The sequence below is a fragment of the Arachis hypogaea genome, chromosome 17, assembly GCF_003086295.3.
Source record: "Arachis hypogaea cultivar Tifrunner chromosome 17, arahy.Tifrunner.gnm2.J5K5, whole genome shotgun sequence".
Classification (NCBI taxonomy): Eukaryota; Viridiplantae; Streptophyta; class Magnoliopsida; order Fabales; family Fabaceae; genus Arachis; species Arachis hypogaea.
The window spans coordinates 116,498,734-116,515,812 of record NC_092052.1 but is presented as its reverse complement, the minus strand read 5'-3'; the positions used below and the strand labels follow the sequence as shown (position 1 = coordinate 116,515,812).

At 36.9% G+C, this 17,079-nt stretch overlaps 1 non-coding gene across 1 annotated transcript; it reads left to right on the top strand.

The window, feature by feature from the left end:
- Positions 1–7,732: 7,732 nt before the first annotated feature.
- LOC112767867 (small nucleolar RNA R71) lies at positions 7,733–7,840 on the top strand. Its single transcript, XR_003185307.1, has one exon. It is a non-coding gene; the product is annotated as a small nucleolar RNA R71 (small nucleolar RNA).
- Positions 7,841–17,079: the final 9,239 nt, after the last annotated feature.

The window sequence follows — 17,079 nt, the reverse complement described above, 5'->3', positions numbered from 1 at the left end:
ATTTTAGGTTTAGATGTAGCTTTTAGAGAGAGAGGCTCTCTCCTCTCTCTTAGGATTTAGGATTAGGATTAGGATTTAGGATTTCTATTATAATTAGGCTATTTCTCTTCAATCACAGGTTCAATGTTCCTTTAATTTATTTTCTACTTTTATTTATTCTATTACTTTAATTGTTATTTATCTTTTCAATTTGGTTTATGAACTCCATGTTAGGATTGATTTTCTTAATTAATACATATTGAGGTATTTCAGATTTAAAATTTCTTTCTTTTATTTATGTTACTGCTGCTTCCAATCTGAAGGCATTTTTATTCGAGTAGATTTTTTCCCTTTTGGCTTTGGTTGAGTAATTGGTGACACTTGAGTTATCAAACTCAGCAGTTGATCGGAAATTGGGATCCCTCTAAAGCTAGTCTTTCCATAGGAGTTGACTAGGACTTGAGGAATCAAGTTAATTAGTTCACTTGACTTTCCTTTATTTAGTAAGGGTTAACTAAGTGGGAGCAAAATACAATTCTCATCACACCTGATAAGGATAACTAGGATAGGATTTCCAATTCTCATACCTTGCCAAGAGATTTTCTAATTATTAATTTATTTTTCTTGTCATTTAAATTACTTGTTCCTTATTTTAAAAAACCCAAAACAAAATATACTTTTTCCATAACCAATAATAAATCATACTTCCCTACAATTCCTTGAGAGATGACCCGAGGTTTAAATACTTCGGTTACAAATTTTATTGGGTTTTGTTACTTGTGACAACCAAATTTTTGTACGAAAGAATTCTCTGTTGGTTTAGAACTATACTTACAATGCGATTATATTTGTGAATTTCTTTACCGGCAAGAATCTGATCATCAATTTCCTAGAGGATTCGTGTAGTCTTTACATTGTCTCTACTTTGGAATTGTTACCCCTGCTGAGAATCCCGAAAGGGATGATGTTCTCACCCGTTTCAGGAATTTCCATCTTACAGGTACTGGATGTGATGCACTCGTTGAGCATGCCGATTTCTCTCCGCGAAGTGAAGATTTTCTGTTGGGAATTTTACTTTTTTCTAGATATTTTATATATATATTCTCCAATGCTGTATTTTATACTTGTATATCCCTCTTAGAGGTTGATTCTGGAGAAACAGGATTTATGTTTATATTTATACTCTTGGGTTCTATTATATTAACTAGTCGGCCTTATCTTCATAGGTCAAGACTAGTGTTGTTATGTATAACCTTTCAATCATATATATAAATACTCTTCTATCGTTCCGCTTACGTATATTACCAGTTTCTGAGTATGATGCGATTTTGCTTATGTCTTTTCTTCACGGGCTCCTAATATATCATATTCCTTCAATTATATACGTATGTATTTTGTTTTTTTTGAAGTCGTGATACCTCACCACCATTGATTTATGACCTAGGTGTAAAGCTCTGTGTGGTAGGGTGTTGCATTATGGTATCAGAGCAGTTCGTTCCTTTAGAGCCTGAGGAATAGACTGACTATGCTTCTGAGCATACTCTAAGTTATGTTTACGTGCTATTCAGGATATCTAACTGATAAACATGGCATAAGGTTCATGAGTTTGCATTTAGAACTTTGAAGCACTAGACTTGCGATATTGAGACTGATCACCTTGATATCACTTGTTTGGTATGAACAGGACCAGATGGCGACTCGTGGACGCGGTTGCGGTTGAGCTAGAGATAGGAATCAAAATGAGGAACACGAGACAAATGCAAATAGCCCCGCAAACTTCATGGCTGCCCTGGAGAACATGGCTGCGGCTATGCAGGCCACGGCTGCTGCCTTAGGAAATCAGGCTAACAATGTAAGTGAAGGAAACGGGGATAATGGGCCGATGACATTGTCATCCTTCCTGAAGGTGCATCATCTAACCTTCAGAGGAACTATGAACCCCACTGAGGCTGACAATTAGTTTCAGGCAATGGAGAGAGCTTTGCAAGCACAGCAGGTACTTGAAGAACAGTGGGTGAAATTTGGGACCTACCAGTTACAAGGAGAAGCGCAGTTCTGGTGGCAAGGAGCTCGTCGTTTATTGCAACAATGTGATATTGCAGTTAGTTGGGATGCCTTTCGAGTGAAGTTCTATAAGAAGTATTTTCTGAACTCGGTTAGGGAGGTGGAGCACAGAATTGTGATCACACTTTTCACAACTCCGGTACAACTAACCAGCAAGTGCACTGGGTCGTCCAAGTAATAAAACCTTACGCGAGTATAGGTCGATCCCACAGAGATTCTCAGCTTAAAGAAATCTATGGTCATCCGTAAATCTTAGTCAGGCGGATTCAATTGGTTAGGAGTTTTGATAATTGAAAGATAAAATAAAACGTAAATTAAAATAAAGATACTTATGTAATTCATTGGTGGGAATTTCAGATAAGAGTTTGAAGATGCTTTGTTGCTTCTGAACCTCTGCTTTCCTATTGTCTTCATCCAATCATGTGTGCTCCCTTCCATGGCAAGCTGTATGATCCTCTCAGTGAAAATGGTCCAAGTACGGTTTCTGCATGGCTAATCAACTATCTGATTTCTCGTCTCGGATGAAAAATACCAGGCATAGCTACCGCACGGTTAATCATCTGTCGATTCTCACTTGTGTCAGAATAGGATCAGTCTATCCTTTTGCACACTATCACTGAGCCCAACATTCATTAGTTTGAAGCTCGTCATAGTCATCCCTTCCCAAATTCTACTCGGAATACCATAGACAAGGTTTAGACTTTCCGGATCTTAGGAATGTTGCCAATTGGTTCTAGCCTCTACCACAAAGGTTCTAATCTCACGGACTCGGTCTGTGGATTAGAGACCCAAGAGATTATACTCCGGCTGTCGTCCAATGACTACGTTGAACATCATATAGACCGCTTGTGGTTGTCAGGCACGCGGATCTTGGCTAAGCAAGTAACGAAGATAATGGGTGATTGTCACGGGTCACCCCTTCATTCTGACTTAACTGAATTAAGTACGAGAGTATATCTTGGAGAAGAAGTAAGAGTGATTTGAAAGAAAATAATAGTACTTGCATTAATTCATGAAGAATAGCAGAGCTCCGCACCTTAATCTATGAGGTGTAGAAACTCCACCGTAGAAAATACATAAGAGAAAAAGTTCTAGGCATGGCCGAATGGCCAGCCTCCTTAAAATGATCAGGTCTCCAAGTGATAAGATGATAAAAGGTATCTGAATACAATAGGAAAGACCAGTATTTATAATAAGCTAGTTACTAAGGATTACAGAAAATAAGTAACTAAGTGCAAATAGTGCAGAAATCCACTTTCGGGGCCCACTTGGTGTGTGCTTGGGCTGAGCATTGAGCTTTACACGTGCATAGGCATTTTCTAGAGTTAAACGCCAGCTTGGATGCCATTTTGGGCGTTTAACTCCAGTTCTGGTGCCAGTTCCGGCGTTTTACGCCAGAAAAGAGTCTCTGGCTGGCGTTTAAACGCCAATTTGGGCCATCAAATCTCAAGCAAAGTATAGACTATTATACATTACTGGAAAGCCCAATATGTCTACTTTCCAACGCAATTGAGAGCGCTCCAATTGGGCTTCTGTAGCTCCAGAAAATCTACTTCGAGTGCACGAGGGTCAGAATCCAACAACATCTGCAGTCCTTTCTTAGCCTCTGAATCAGACTTTTGCTCAGGTCCCTCAATTTCAGCCAGAAAATACCTAAAATTACAGAAAAATACACAAACTCATAGTAAAGTCTAGAAATATGATTTTTGCATAAAAACTAATAAAAATATAATAAAAAGTAACTAAAACATACTAAAAACTATGTAAAAATAATGCCAAAACGCGTATAAATTAACCGCTCATCACAACACCAAACTTAAATTATTGATTGTCCCCAAGCAACTAAAAACAAAATAGGATAAAAAGAAGAGAGAATACAATAAATTTCAAAATATCAATGAAGCTTAGTTCCAATTAGATGAGCGGGACTAATAGCTTTTTGCTTCTAAACAGTTTTGGCATCTCACTTTATCCTTTGAAGTTCAGAATGATTGGCATCCATAGGAACTCAGAATTCAGATAGTGTTATTGATTCTCCTAGGTTAGTATGTTGATTCTTGAACACAACTACTTTATGAGTCTTGGCCGTGGCCCTAAGCATTTTGTTTTCCAGTATTACCACCGGATACATAAATACCACAGATACAAAACTGGGTGAACCTTTTCAGATTGTGACTCAGCTTTGCTAGAGTCCCCAGTTAGAGGTGCCCAGAGTTCTTAAGCACACTCTTTTTACTTTGGACCACGACTTTAACCGCTCAATCTCAAGCTTTTCACTTGACACCTTCACGCCATAAGCACATGGTTAGGGACAGCCTGATTTAGCCACTTAGGCCAGGATTTTATTCCTTTGGGCCCTCCTATCCATTCATGCTCAAAGCCTTGGATCCTTTTTACCCTTGCCTTTTGGTTTAAAGGGTTATTGTCTTTTTCTGCTTGCTTTTTCTTTTTCTTTCTTTTTTTTTTATTTTTCGCCATTTTTTTCCGCAAGCTTTGGGGTTTTCACTGCTTTTTCTTGCTTCAAGAATCAATTTTATGATTTTTCAGATTATCAATAACATTTCTCTTTTTTCATTATTCTTTCAAGAGCCAATAATTTTAACATTCACAAAATTCACTATCAAAAATATGTACTGTTCAAGCATTCATTCAGAAAATAAAAAGTATTGCTACCACATCAAAATAATTAAACTATTTTCAAGATAGAATTCGAAACTCATGTACTTCTTTTTCTTTTTCAGAAAATATTTTTCATTTAAGAAAGGTGAAAGATTCATGGAACATTCATAGCTTTAAGACATAGACACTAAACACTAATGATCATGTAACGAAGACACAAACATAGTCAAAACATAAAGCATAAAAACTGAAAACGAAAAAGAAAATAAACAAGGAGATTAAAAAACGGGTCCACCTTAGTGAGGGCGGCTAGTTCTTCCTCTTGAAGATCCTATGGAGTGTTTGAGCTCCTCAATATCTCTTCTTTGCCTTTGTTGCTCCTCTCTCATGGCTCTTTGGTCCTCTCTGATTTCATGGAGGATAATGGAGTGCTTTTGTTGAGGTCCATGAGTGGGCTCTCTTGTTTACTCCATCCTCTTTCTAGTGATGGGCTTTTGAGATGACTTTCTCCATCTCCCATGACTCGGAGTTGGAAGCAACTGCCTTCCCTTTCCTCTTTCTAGAGGTTTCTTCGGCCTTAGGTGCCATTAATGGTTATGGAAAAATAAAAAGCAGAGCTTTTTCTACACCAAACTTAAAAGGTTTGCTCGTCCTTAAGCAAAATAAGATAGAAGGGAGTAGAAGAATAATGATGCAATTAATTTTGAAAACTTATTACTCCCTTGTGTAATCCTGGCGTTAAACGCCCAAAATGCTATCCATTTTGGCGTTTAACGCCCACTTGACTGCCTCTTTGGGCGTTTAATGCCCAGCCATATACCCTGGCTGGCGTTAAACGCCAGGAATCCTTCTTTACTGGGTGTTTTTCTGAACGCCCAGAATGCTGCCTGCATGGGCATTAAATGCCCATTCTGCTATCCTTACTAGCGTTTAAACGCCAGTAAGCCTGTCCTCCAGGGTGTGCTATTTTTGACGTTGTTTTTTATTCCGCTTTAATTCTGCAGTTATTTTTGTGACTCCACATGATCATCAACCTAAAGAAAACATAACATGGCAATGGAAAAGGAAAACAAATGTCTATAAAAAAATAAATATAATTAAATAACATTGGGTTGCCTCCCAATAAGCGCTTCTTTAATGTCAATAGCTTGACAGTGAGCTCTTAGAGAGCTTCATAGAGACTCAGAGCTTAATGGTGGCCTCCCAACACCAAACTTAGAAGTTGAGTGTGGGGGCTCTGTTTGACTCTGTATGGAGAGAATTGGATGAAGCTTTTCATGCTTCTTCTCCATGTTTACAGAAGAAGATCCTTGAGCCTTAAACACAAGGTAGTCCTCATTCAATTGAAGGACTAACTCTCCTCTGTCTACATCAATCACAGCCTTTGCTGTGGCCAGGAAGGGTCTTCCAAGGATAATGGATTCATCCTCATCCTTTCTAGTGTCTAGGATTATGAAGTTAGCAAGGATGTAAAGGCCTTCAACCTTCACTAAGACATCCTCTACAAGTTCATAAGCCTGTTTCATTGATTTATCTGTCATCTCTAGTGAGATTCTTGCAGCTTGTACCTCAAAGATCCCTAGTTTCTCCATTATAGAGAGTGGCATGAGGTTTATTCCTGACCCCAGGTCACACAGAGCCTTCTCAAAGGTCATGGTGCCTATGGTACAAGGTATTAAGAACTTTCCGGGATCCGGTTTCTTCTGAGGTAACTTCTGTTGAACCAAGGCATTCAATTTCATGATTGCTCCTAGATACCGAGCTATTTGCTCTTCAACAATATCTTCATCCTCATCAGAGGAAGAATCTTCATCAGAGCTCATGAACTGTAGCATTAAGTTCCATGGAATCTCTATGGTCTCTATATGAGCCTCAGATTCATTTGGTTCCTCAATAGGGAACTCCTTATTGGTCAGTGGACGTCCAGCAAGGTCTTCTTCATTGGAAATCACTGCCTTTTTACTCTCTCTAGGTTCGGCCATAGTTATGGCCTTGCACTCTCTTTTGGGATTCTCTTCTGTATTGCTTGGGAGAGTACTAGGAGGAGTTTCAGTAACTCTTTTACTCAGCTGACCCACTTGTGCCTCCAAATTTCTGATGGAGGGTCTTGTTTCAGTCATAAAACTGAGAGTGGTCTTAGATAGATCAAAGACTATGGTTGCTAAGTCAGAGAGGCTCTGCCCAGAATTCTCTATCTGTTCCTGAGAAGATGATGGAAAAGGCTTGCTATTGCCAAACCTATTTCTCCCACCGTTATTATTATTGAAGCCTTGATTAGGCTTTTGCTGATCCTTCCATGAGAAATTAGGATGATTCCTCCATGAAGGATTGTAAGTACCAATACCAATAAAAAAATATACCGTATATACATATGTTTAATGAATAATTGAATCACGAGGTTTTCTTATTTTAATATTTCATAGGATTGATTGATCAATTGGAAATCAGTATATCTTGTTTTGATTTTTATATAGAACTAGACATTTATTAGAAAATTTTCCCCCTCTATATATAGTTAAATATTAGAGGAGATTTCCCAAAAAGTATTTAGTGCCCATTTTGGCCAACTCTCCATCATCTTTCTTTGGCTTAATGGCATGTATTTCCATGGTGCTCGTTTTTTCAATTATGAAGCATGGCTAAGTGATCCAACTCACATTAGACTATTTTCATAGGATTCTCCCATGTAATTCACTTCTTCCATTCCAGGATTCTCAGGGTCATAAGCTTCTCCTTCAGAGGAAGCTTCTTTAGTACTGCCGGATGCAGCTTGCATTCCATTCATATTCTGAGAAATCATAATGACTTGCTGAGTCAATATTTTGTTCTGAGCCAATATGGCATTCAGAGTATCAATCTCAAGAACTCCTTTCTTCTGAGTCATCCCATTATTCACAAGATTTCTTTCAGAAGTATACATGAACTGGTTATTTGCAACCATTTTAATGAGTTCCTGGGCTTCTGCAGGTGTTTTTTGCAGGTTAAGAGATCCACCAGCAGAGTGGTCCAATGACATCTTGGACAATTCAAATAGACCATCATAGAATATACATAAGATGCTTCATTCTGAAAGCTTGTCAGAAGGACACATTCTGATCAATTGCTTGTATCTTTCCCAAGCTTCATAGAGGGATTCACCTTCCTTCTGTCTGAAGGTTTGGACTTCCACTCTAAGCTTGCTCATCTTTTGAGGTGGAAAGAATTTGGCCAAGAAAGCATTGACCAACTTTTTCCAAGAGTTCAGGCTTTCTTTAGGTTGTGAGTCCAACCATATCCTAGCTCTGTCTCTTACAGCAAAGGGGAAAAGCATAAGTCTGTAGACCTCGAGATTAACCCCATTGGTCTTAACAGTGTCACAGATTTGCAAGAATTCAGCTAAGAACTGATGAGGATCTTCCAATGGAAGTCCATAAAACTTGCAATTCTGCTGCACTAGAGAAACTAATTGAAGCTTAAGCTCAAAGTTGTTTGCTCCAATTGCAGGAATTGAGATGCTTCTACCATAGAAATCAGAAGTTGGTGCAGTAAAGTCACCAAGCATCTTCCTTGCATCTCCACCATTGTTGTTGGGTTCGGCTGCCATGTCTACTTCTTTTTCGAAATTTTCTGCAAGGTCCTCTCCGGAGTGTTGTGCTTTAGCTTTTCTTAGCTTCCTCTTCAGAGTCCTTTCAGGTTCAGGATCAGCTTCAACAAGAATGTCCTTATCCTTGTTCCTGCTCATATGAAAAAGAAGAGAACAAAGAGAATAGTGGAATCCTCTATGTCACAGTATAGAGATTCCTTTATGTGAGTATAAGAGTAGAAGAATAGAATGAAGAAGGAAGAAGAAGAAGAAATTCGAACATAGAGAGAGAGAGAGAGAGAGAGAGAGAGGGTTCGAATTATTAGAGGAGTATAAGAGAATTGTTAGTAAATAAATAAAATAAATAGAAAGAGATGAGAGAGAGAGAGAGTATTCGAATATTACTTAAAAGAAAAGAATAATATTTTTGTTTTTATTTTAATTATAAGTTAGAATTCGAATTTCAAGAAAAGAAATAAAAGCAAATTGAAAACTAAATAATTAATTAGTTAAAAAGATTTTTAAAAAATTTGTTAGTTAGTTTTCGAAATTAATGAGAGAGAAAAGTAAACTTATTAAAATAGTTAGGTGATTTTGAAAAAGATAAGAAATAGTAAACTTTTTAAAATTAAAACAAACAAGTCAAGTAATTAGTTGAAAACGATTTGAAAATAAATTTTAGAAAGATAAGAAGTTAGAAAAAGATTTTGAAATTAAAATTTTAAAAAGATATGATTGAAATTTATTTTGAAAAAGAAATTAAAAAGATTTATTTTTTTAAAATTAAACTTGATGACTTGACTAACAAGAAACCAAAAGATATGATTCTAGAACTTTAAGATTGAACCTTTCTTAACAAGAAAGTAACAAACTTGAAATTTTTGAATCAAAACATTAATTGTTAGTAAAGTTTTTGAAAATATGAAATAAAAAAATAGGAAAAATATTTTGAAAATTTATAAGAAATTCGAAAATATTAAGAAGAAAAATGAAAAAGATTTGATTTTTGAAAAAGATTTGAAAAGATAAAGTTTTTAAATTGACATTTTGACTTGACTAACAAGAAACAACTAAATTTTAAAAATTTTTTGGCCAAGTCAACTCAAAATTTCGAAAATTATGAGAAGAATAAGGGAAAGATAATTTCTTTTTTTTTTTTACTTTTGAATTTTTAATGAGGAGAGAGAAAAACAACAAAATGAAACAAAACATAAAAATTTAAGATCAAAACAAATAATGCATGCAAGAACACTTTGAATGTCAAGATGAACACCAAGAACACTTTGAAGATCATGATGAACATCAAGAACATATTTTTGAAAATTTTTAAGAAAAGAAAGACATGCAAGACACCAAACTTAGAAATTTTTAAACTTTAGACACCAATAATTCGAAAATGCATATGAAAAATAACAAAAAACATAAAACAAGAAAATCACAAGATTAAACAAAGAAAATCATCAAGAAAAACTTGAAGATCAAGAAAGAACACATGATGAATTTTCAAAAATCTATGAAAAATTAAAAACATGCAGTTGACACCAAACTTAAAATTTGACACTAGACTCAAACAAGAAACAAAAAATTTTTTTGGTTTTATGATTTTATTAAATTTTTTTTTTTGCAATTTTTTTCGAAATTATTTTGGAAAAATAAAATAAAGAAATACAAAATTTTTAATAAGAATTCCAGGATTCATGCAATGTTAGCCTAAAGCTCGGTCCAAAAGAATTAGACATGGCCAAATGGCCATCCAAGCTTTAGCATAACAAATACAGACATGTCCTTTCTACAATGGAAAGTGGAAACCTTAGTCCAAAAGATTAGACATGGCTTAACAGCCAGCCAGGCTTCAACATATCTCATGAAGCTCTAGAATTCATTCTTAAAAATATTTTGAATTTTTTGCAAACTAAATTTTTTTTTCGAAAATAAAAATAAAAAGTTTAAACATAAAATAAAATTACCCAATCTAAGCAACAAGATGAACCGTCAGTTGTCCAAACTCGAACAATCCCCGGCAACGGCGCCAAAAACTTGGTGCACGAAATTGTGATCACACTTTTCACAACTCTGGTACAACTAACCAGCAAGTGCACTGGGTCGTCCAAGTAATAAAACCTTACGCGAGTAAGGGTCGATCCCACAGAGATTGTCAGCTTGAAGCAAGCTATGGTCATCCTGTAAATCTTAGTCAAGCGGATTCAATTGGTTATGAGTTTTGATAATTGAAAGATAAAATAAAACGTAAATTAAAATAAAGATACTTATGTAATTCATTGGTGAGAATTTCAGATAAGCGTTTGAATATGCTTTGTTGCTTCTGAACCTCTGCTTTCCTATTGTCTTCATCCAATCATGTGTGCTCCCTTCCATGGCAAGCTGTATGATCCTCTCAGTGAAAATGGTTCAAGTACGATTTCTGCACGGCTACTCAACTGTCAGATTTCTCGTCTTGGATGAAAAATACCAGGCACAGCTACTGCACGGCTAATCATCTGTCGGTTCTCACTTATGTCGGAATAGGATCTCTCTATCCTTTGGAACACTGTCACTGCGCCCAACATTCGTGAGTTTGAAGCTCGTCACAGTCATCCCTTCCCAGATCCTACTCGGAATACCACAGAGAAGGTTTAGACTTTCCGAATCTCAGGAATGCTGCCAATTGGTTCTAGCCTCTACCACGAAGGTTCTAATCTCATGGACTCGGTCCGTGGATTAGAGACCCAAGAGATTATACTCCGGCTATCGTCCAATGACTATGTTGAACATCATGTAGACCGCTTGTGGTTGTCAGGCACGCGGATCTTGGCTAAACAAGTAACGAAGAGAGTGGGTGATTGTCATGGGTCACCCCTTCATTCTGACTTAACTAAATAAAGTACGAGAGTATATCTTGGAGAATAAGTAAGCATGAATTGAAAGAAAAACAATAGTACTTGCATTAATTCATGAAGAACAGCAGAGTTTCGTACCTTAATCTATGAGGTGTAGAAACTCCACCGTAGAAAATACACAAGAGAAAAAGGTCTAGGCATGGCCAAATGGCCAGCCTCCTTAAAATGATCAGGTCTCCAAGTGATAAGATGATAAAAGGTATCCGAATACAATAGGAAAGACCAGTATAATAAACTAGTTACTAAGGAATATAGAAAATAAGTAACTAAGTGCAGATAGTGCAGAAATCCACTTCCGGGGCCCACTTGGTGTGTGCTTGGGCTGAGCATTGAGCTTTATACATGCATAAGCCTTTTCTAGAGTTAAACGCCAGCTTGGATGCCAGTTTGGGCGTTTAACTCCAGTTCTGGTGCCAGTTCTGGCGTTTTACGCCAGAAAAGGGTCTCTGGCTGGCATTTAAACGCCAATTTGGGCCATCAAATCTCGGGAAAAGTATGGACTATTATACATTGATGAAAAGCCCAAGATGTTTACTTTCCAACGCAATTTAGAGCATGCCAATTGGGCTTATTTATCTCCAGAAAATTCACTTCGAGTGCAGGAGGGTCAGAATCCAACAGCATATGCAGTCCTTTCTCAGCCTCTGAATCAGACTTTTGCTCAGGTTCCTCAATTTCAGCCAGAAAATACTTGAAATTACAGAAAAATACACAAACTCATAGTAAAATCCAAAAATATAATTTTTCATAAAAACTAATAAAAATATAATAAAAAGTAACTAAAGCATACTAAAAACTATGTAAAAACAATGCCAAAAAGCGTATAAATTATCCGCTAATCAGGCGGCGAAGGAGTTGGAGCTGCTACAGCTGAAGCAAGGTTCTATGATGGTGGCAGAATACACTAGTAAGTTTGAGAAGTTATGTCGATTCTCGATGGTTTGTCAAGGTGCTCTAGAGAGGTATGAGGAGTGGAAGTGTATTAAGTACGAGGGTGGACTTCGGAGTGAAATTTTGACTGCTGTGGGGCCTTTGGAGGTCCGAATCTTCTCTGAGTTGGTGAATAATAGTAGAGTTGTGGAAGAGTGCTTAAGGAAGGCTGCTGTGGAGAAGAATGACTGTGGTGAGTTCTATAGGAATTGTCAAGATAGAGATTTTGCACCAAGGGGCTAAAGCTTTAAGAGGAGTGGTAATGCACGACAATACTCACAAGACCGCAACGACTATCAAAAGGGTGACCATCACAAAGGACATGGTAAGGGAAAGCAGGTAGGGACTCAGCAAGAGGACTTGAGATATCTGAGATGCAAAAGATACCATCCAAAAATGTCGTGCATGGCTGGGCTAGGATTATGCTATCACTGCGGATTGCATAGGCATGTCTCTAGACATTGTCCCAACAGGAAGGACCAGGATGCGAATCGGTCTTAGCAACAAGGTTGAGAATCTCTAATATGAGGTAATTGTGAAATGGGTAACCAAATTCTAATTACATTGTATGATATTGGAACACCGCATTTATCCATAGTTTGTAATGGAGATGGGGATTTAAAACTAAAAATGTCAAACTTAGTGTCACATCTAGGATTAAATTTTATAGTGCCGCGTAGAGTATGGCCATTAGAATTGGCAGAACTTAAGAAGATTTTTGGTTAACATGGGCGGATGATCAAATTCTTAAAGGCAAGCAAATCTAAGTAACGCTGCAGAAGCATAGTTATCTTCATGGCCATGTGAGGTTTTATATGAGTGGGAGTACCAATAAAATCCTTGTGATCCAATCTGTCTCTTCTTTTGTCAGTTGCATTGAAGTTCTTTATTCCCAATTCTTTCTTGGAAATAATTTGAATATTCTCAGTTTTATTACTCATTCGCATATATCCTTGCATGAAACATGTACTCATTGATGTGAGCCCGAACTCATTTCGAACCAATCAAGTGGATCTTCGATCCTTGAGGGGAAAGCACAAGAGTGTCACAAACCATAAATCTTTGATAAGAACCACTTTGAGGCATCAGAACATGATTTATGATACGGTGAAGCAAAGCTCTCACAGGGCCGAGGGCTTTGTGGGTGAGATTAGTGCCTTCAAGTGTAGAAAATTTTTTGCAAACCTGAGTAAGAGCCACTTGGAGGGAAATCCCTACCTGATTTTCCCATTTACCAGACATGTAAGCCATGGCTCCTTCGTCTTGGTACCCCAAAGTAGCGCTTACAGTGTCACGGTTCAAAGTGAGGTAAACCTTTTTAACATATGAAGCACCATGATGGAACATCATGTTAGCATAAAATTCTCGAACCAGGATCGGATAGACTGGTTTCCGAATTTTGAAGAGAGGAGCCCATTTGAGATCATCAAAAAATGCAGTAAAATTAATTCCTTTTTCGCAAAGATTTTTTGGATTTACAACATAAGAAGCACAACGGTGGCGATTCACCAAAACTTGAGAGTGAAATTCAAAGGCAGCGCAAGATATGAAACGGGCAGGATCAAAGTGGGAGTGACTTTTACCATATTTGTTTTTGAAATCCAAAGAGTCCAAGTTTGAGGGTTTTCTGGTATCACGAAGAACTGGCCCTTTTGAACAATGAGAACGACTTGAGGGATGAGGAGTGGAACGTCGAGGTAGAGACAGTTGTTGTGATGGGAGTGGTGATTCTTCTTCCTCTTCAGGAATTTGCTCCTTTCCCTTAGTGTTTCTCTTGGATAAAGCAACTTCCTGCCTTGATGTCGCCCTTGCATGGGTTCCCTTACGTGCCATGGATTCGGTTGAGTGAGAGGACGAGTGTGAGTGAATATAAATGTTTGTGTGTGACTGAGGACCTTTGGAAGATGGAAGATTTTGGGTTATGGAGGTTCGGCCATTTCTGCAAGTTGCAAACTTCTTTCTCATGATGAAGGAAGTTGAGTGGAGAAGGAGAAGTTGAAGAGAGGCCGAAGAGGATGGAAGGTAGAGAGAGGTTAGGCCAGAATAAATGCTTAGTGGAGAGAATGTCAATTAAAGCCCCAACAATTAATGAAAAACAGTTTTAATAAGGAAAATTAAAAATAAAAAAAGTAACTGAAAAGTTTTTTCCTTGAAACATGGGAGAGAATAAGGAAAAAGATTTGATTTGATATGAACTCCCTTTTTGAAGATATGATTTAAAAGGAAATAAATTAAAAATAATTTTATTAAAAGAATGATGAAAAAAATTAATGAGCCAGTATCATGGAATGGGCTTCAAAGGAGGTTGATTGGGCTTGAGTCCAAGGTACCAAAGTTCAGTCTCCCCTGTTTAATGGCTTGTTCATCATGTGCCCAGATTTGTCTCCCTGCTGCCTACGAGACAAAAATAAACAGAAGCATGCAAATCATATTTTTTCAACAAAACTCAAATCCATCATTCCCAAACTATTCCTTAATGAACAAGACCTATCTTCACACAGAAGTTTAGTGAAGATGTCAGCCAGTTGCTCTTCGGATTTCACAAATTGGATATCAATGGTACCTTTTTGCACATGTTCCTTAATAAAATGATATCTTACTTCAATGTGCTTAGTTCTAGAGTGTAGCATAGAATTTTTAGAAATGTTTATAGCACTCATATTATCACAAAACAAAGGTATGCTATTGATTTTCAATTTGTAATCCTCTAATTGAGTTTTTAACTAAATTAATTGAGAGCAACATACAGCGGCTGATATATATTCAGCTTCAGCTGTGGACAGAGCAATCGTGGCTTGCTTCTTGCTTGACCACATGTTTAGTGAGCTTCCAAGGAAGCAACACATTCCAGAAGTGCTTTTTCTATCCACTCGGTCTTCCACATAATCTGCATCACAAAACCCCACTGCACAGAATTCATTAGATTTAGGATACCACAAGCCAAAATCGCATGTGCCTTTAATGTATCTAATGATTCTTTTAACGGCCGAAAGATGGGATTCTTTTGGGTGAGATTGAAACCTTGAGAACACACCCACACTTTGAACAATATCCGGCATAGAAGATGTAAGATACATGAGGGATCGTATCATTTCTCTATACTTTGTTTCATCCACATCTTTCCCATTTTCATCCTTGTCAAGTTTAGTGTTTGGATGCATAGGAGTTCCCATTGGTTTGAAATTTTCAAGGCCAAATTTTATTGATTAACTCTTTGGCATATTTACCTTGGTGAATAAAAATACCACTAGGAGTTTGTTTAATTTGAAGACCAAAAAAGAAGGTTAATTCACCCATTAAACTCATTTCAAACTCACTAGTCATAAGTTTTCCAAACTTTTTACACAAGGCTTCATTGGCCGAACCAAACACAATGACATCCATATAAACTTGAACAAGCAAGATGTCATTATTAGATTCTTTTATAAACAAAGTAGTATCGGTGGTACCCCTTTGAAATTTATTTTCCAACAAGAAGGTACTAAGCCTTTCATACCAAGCTCTTGGAGCTTGCCTAAGACCATAAAGAGCCTTAGAGAGTTTAAAAACATGATTTGGAAACTCTTTGCTTTCAAAACCGGGGGGTTGAGCCACAAATACTTTCCTATCTATAAAACCATTAAGAAAAGCACATTTGACATCCATTTGAAACATTTTAAAATCCTTGTGGGCAGCATAGGCAAGAAGCAACCTAATTGCTTCCATTCTTGCTACCGGAGAAAATGACTCATCAAAATCAATACCTTCCTCTTGATTGTAACCTTGGGCCACTAATCTATCCTTGTTATGAACAACACTACCATCCTCACCCAATTTATTTTTGAAAATTCATTTTGTACCGATTACCTTTTTACCATTTGGATTTGGTACAAGTGTCCAAACCTCATTCTTTTCAAATTGTGCTAGCTCTTCTTTCATGGCTTTGACCCATGAGAGGTCTTCAAGAGCTTGCTTCATATTGAGAGGTTCCAATTGGGACAAGAAGACAATATTGCTTGACTCGGTTTGCTTCTTACTTGAGGATCTTGTGGTTATGCCTTGTGAGGGATCACCAATGATGAATTCATGTGGGTAATCCTTCAAGAATTTCCATTCTCGTGGCCTTTGAGTAATGTTTCTGTCTTGACGAGTTTTAGTGGACAGCTCAGTTCTGGATTCTCTGGCTTGTTCAGGAGACAAAACTGAAATGTCTCCTCCATCCTGATGAGACATTTCTGGATGGACAGATTCATCACTTGGGATAATTTTAGGTTTTTATTGACTTGCTTGATGATTTACATCAGCTTCCCTTCCTGCATCATCATCTAATACAGCTTCACTTCACTTGTGCTATTGCGTGTTGACTGTTGAGTGCATATTATGTTCATATATAGTATTACGAATTAATTTTGATGCTTTGATTAATTACTAGGTCAATGCACTAGGCTTTATGATAAGAGAATTAATTATTAGGGCAATTATATATGCCTAGGTAATTCATATCATGTTTCTTAGAATATAGTTATGCTCAGCTCATTTGTTAATGTGCAATCGAAGGATTGAGCTCAAATTTTGGTGCAATATTCAGATTTATATATTTAACTAAACTATAATCTAATAATTATTAATTATTAATTTTACAAATAAAATTCTATTTTTAATATTTCGATTACCGGAGAGGAATACAACTTTGACGAACACACATAATATGCATTAAAACTATAAAAGGGACCATAAGTTAATGGAATTTCTTTGGATTTTTTTTGAAAGGTTCTTTGGTTTTTTTTTTCCACGTTTAAAGTGATGCTATATTGAATGCAGCATTATTTTTTTCTTTTCTTGATCTAAAACATGCATAGGAAAGTATCAAACAAAGCTTACATGGTAGAGGTTTTAACTTTATATTATTACACTACCCAGTATAAATCTAATTTTTTTGGGTCATACATTGCGCCTTCTACCAATATAGGATCAGAATCGGCATTTATAGTGTCCAACTTTTTTTTGTTCATCTTTTTATTTATTGCTATCTAATTTGAAAATATCATA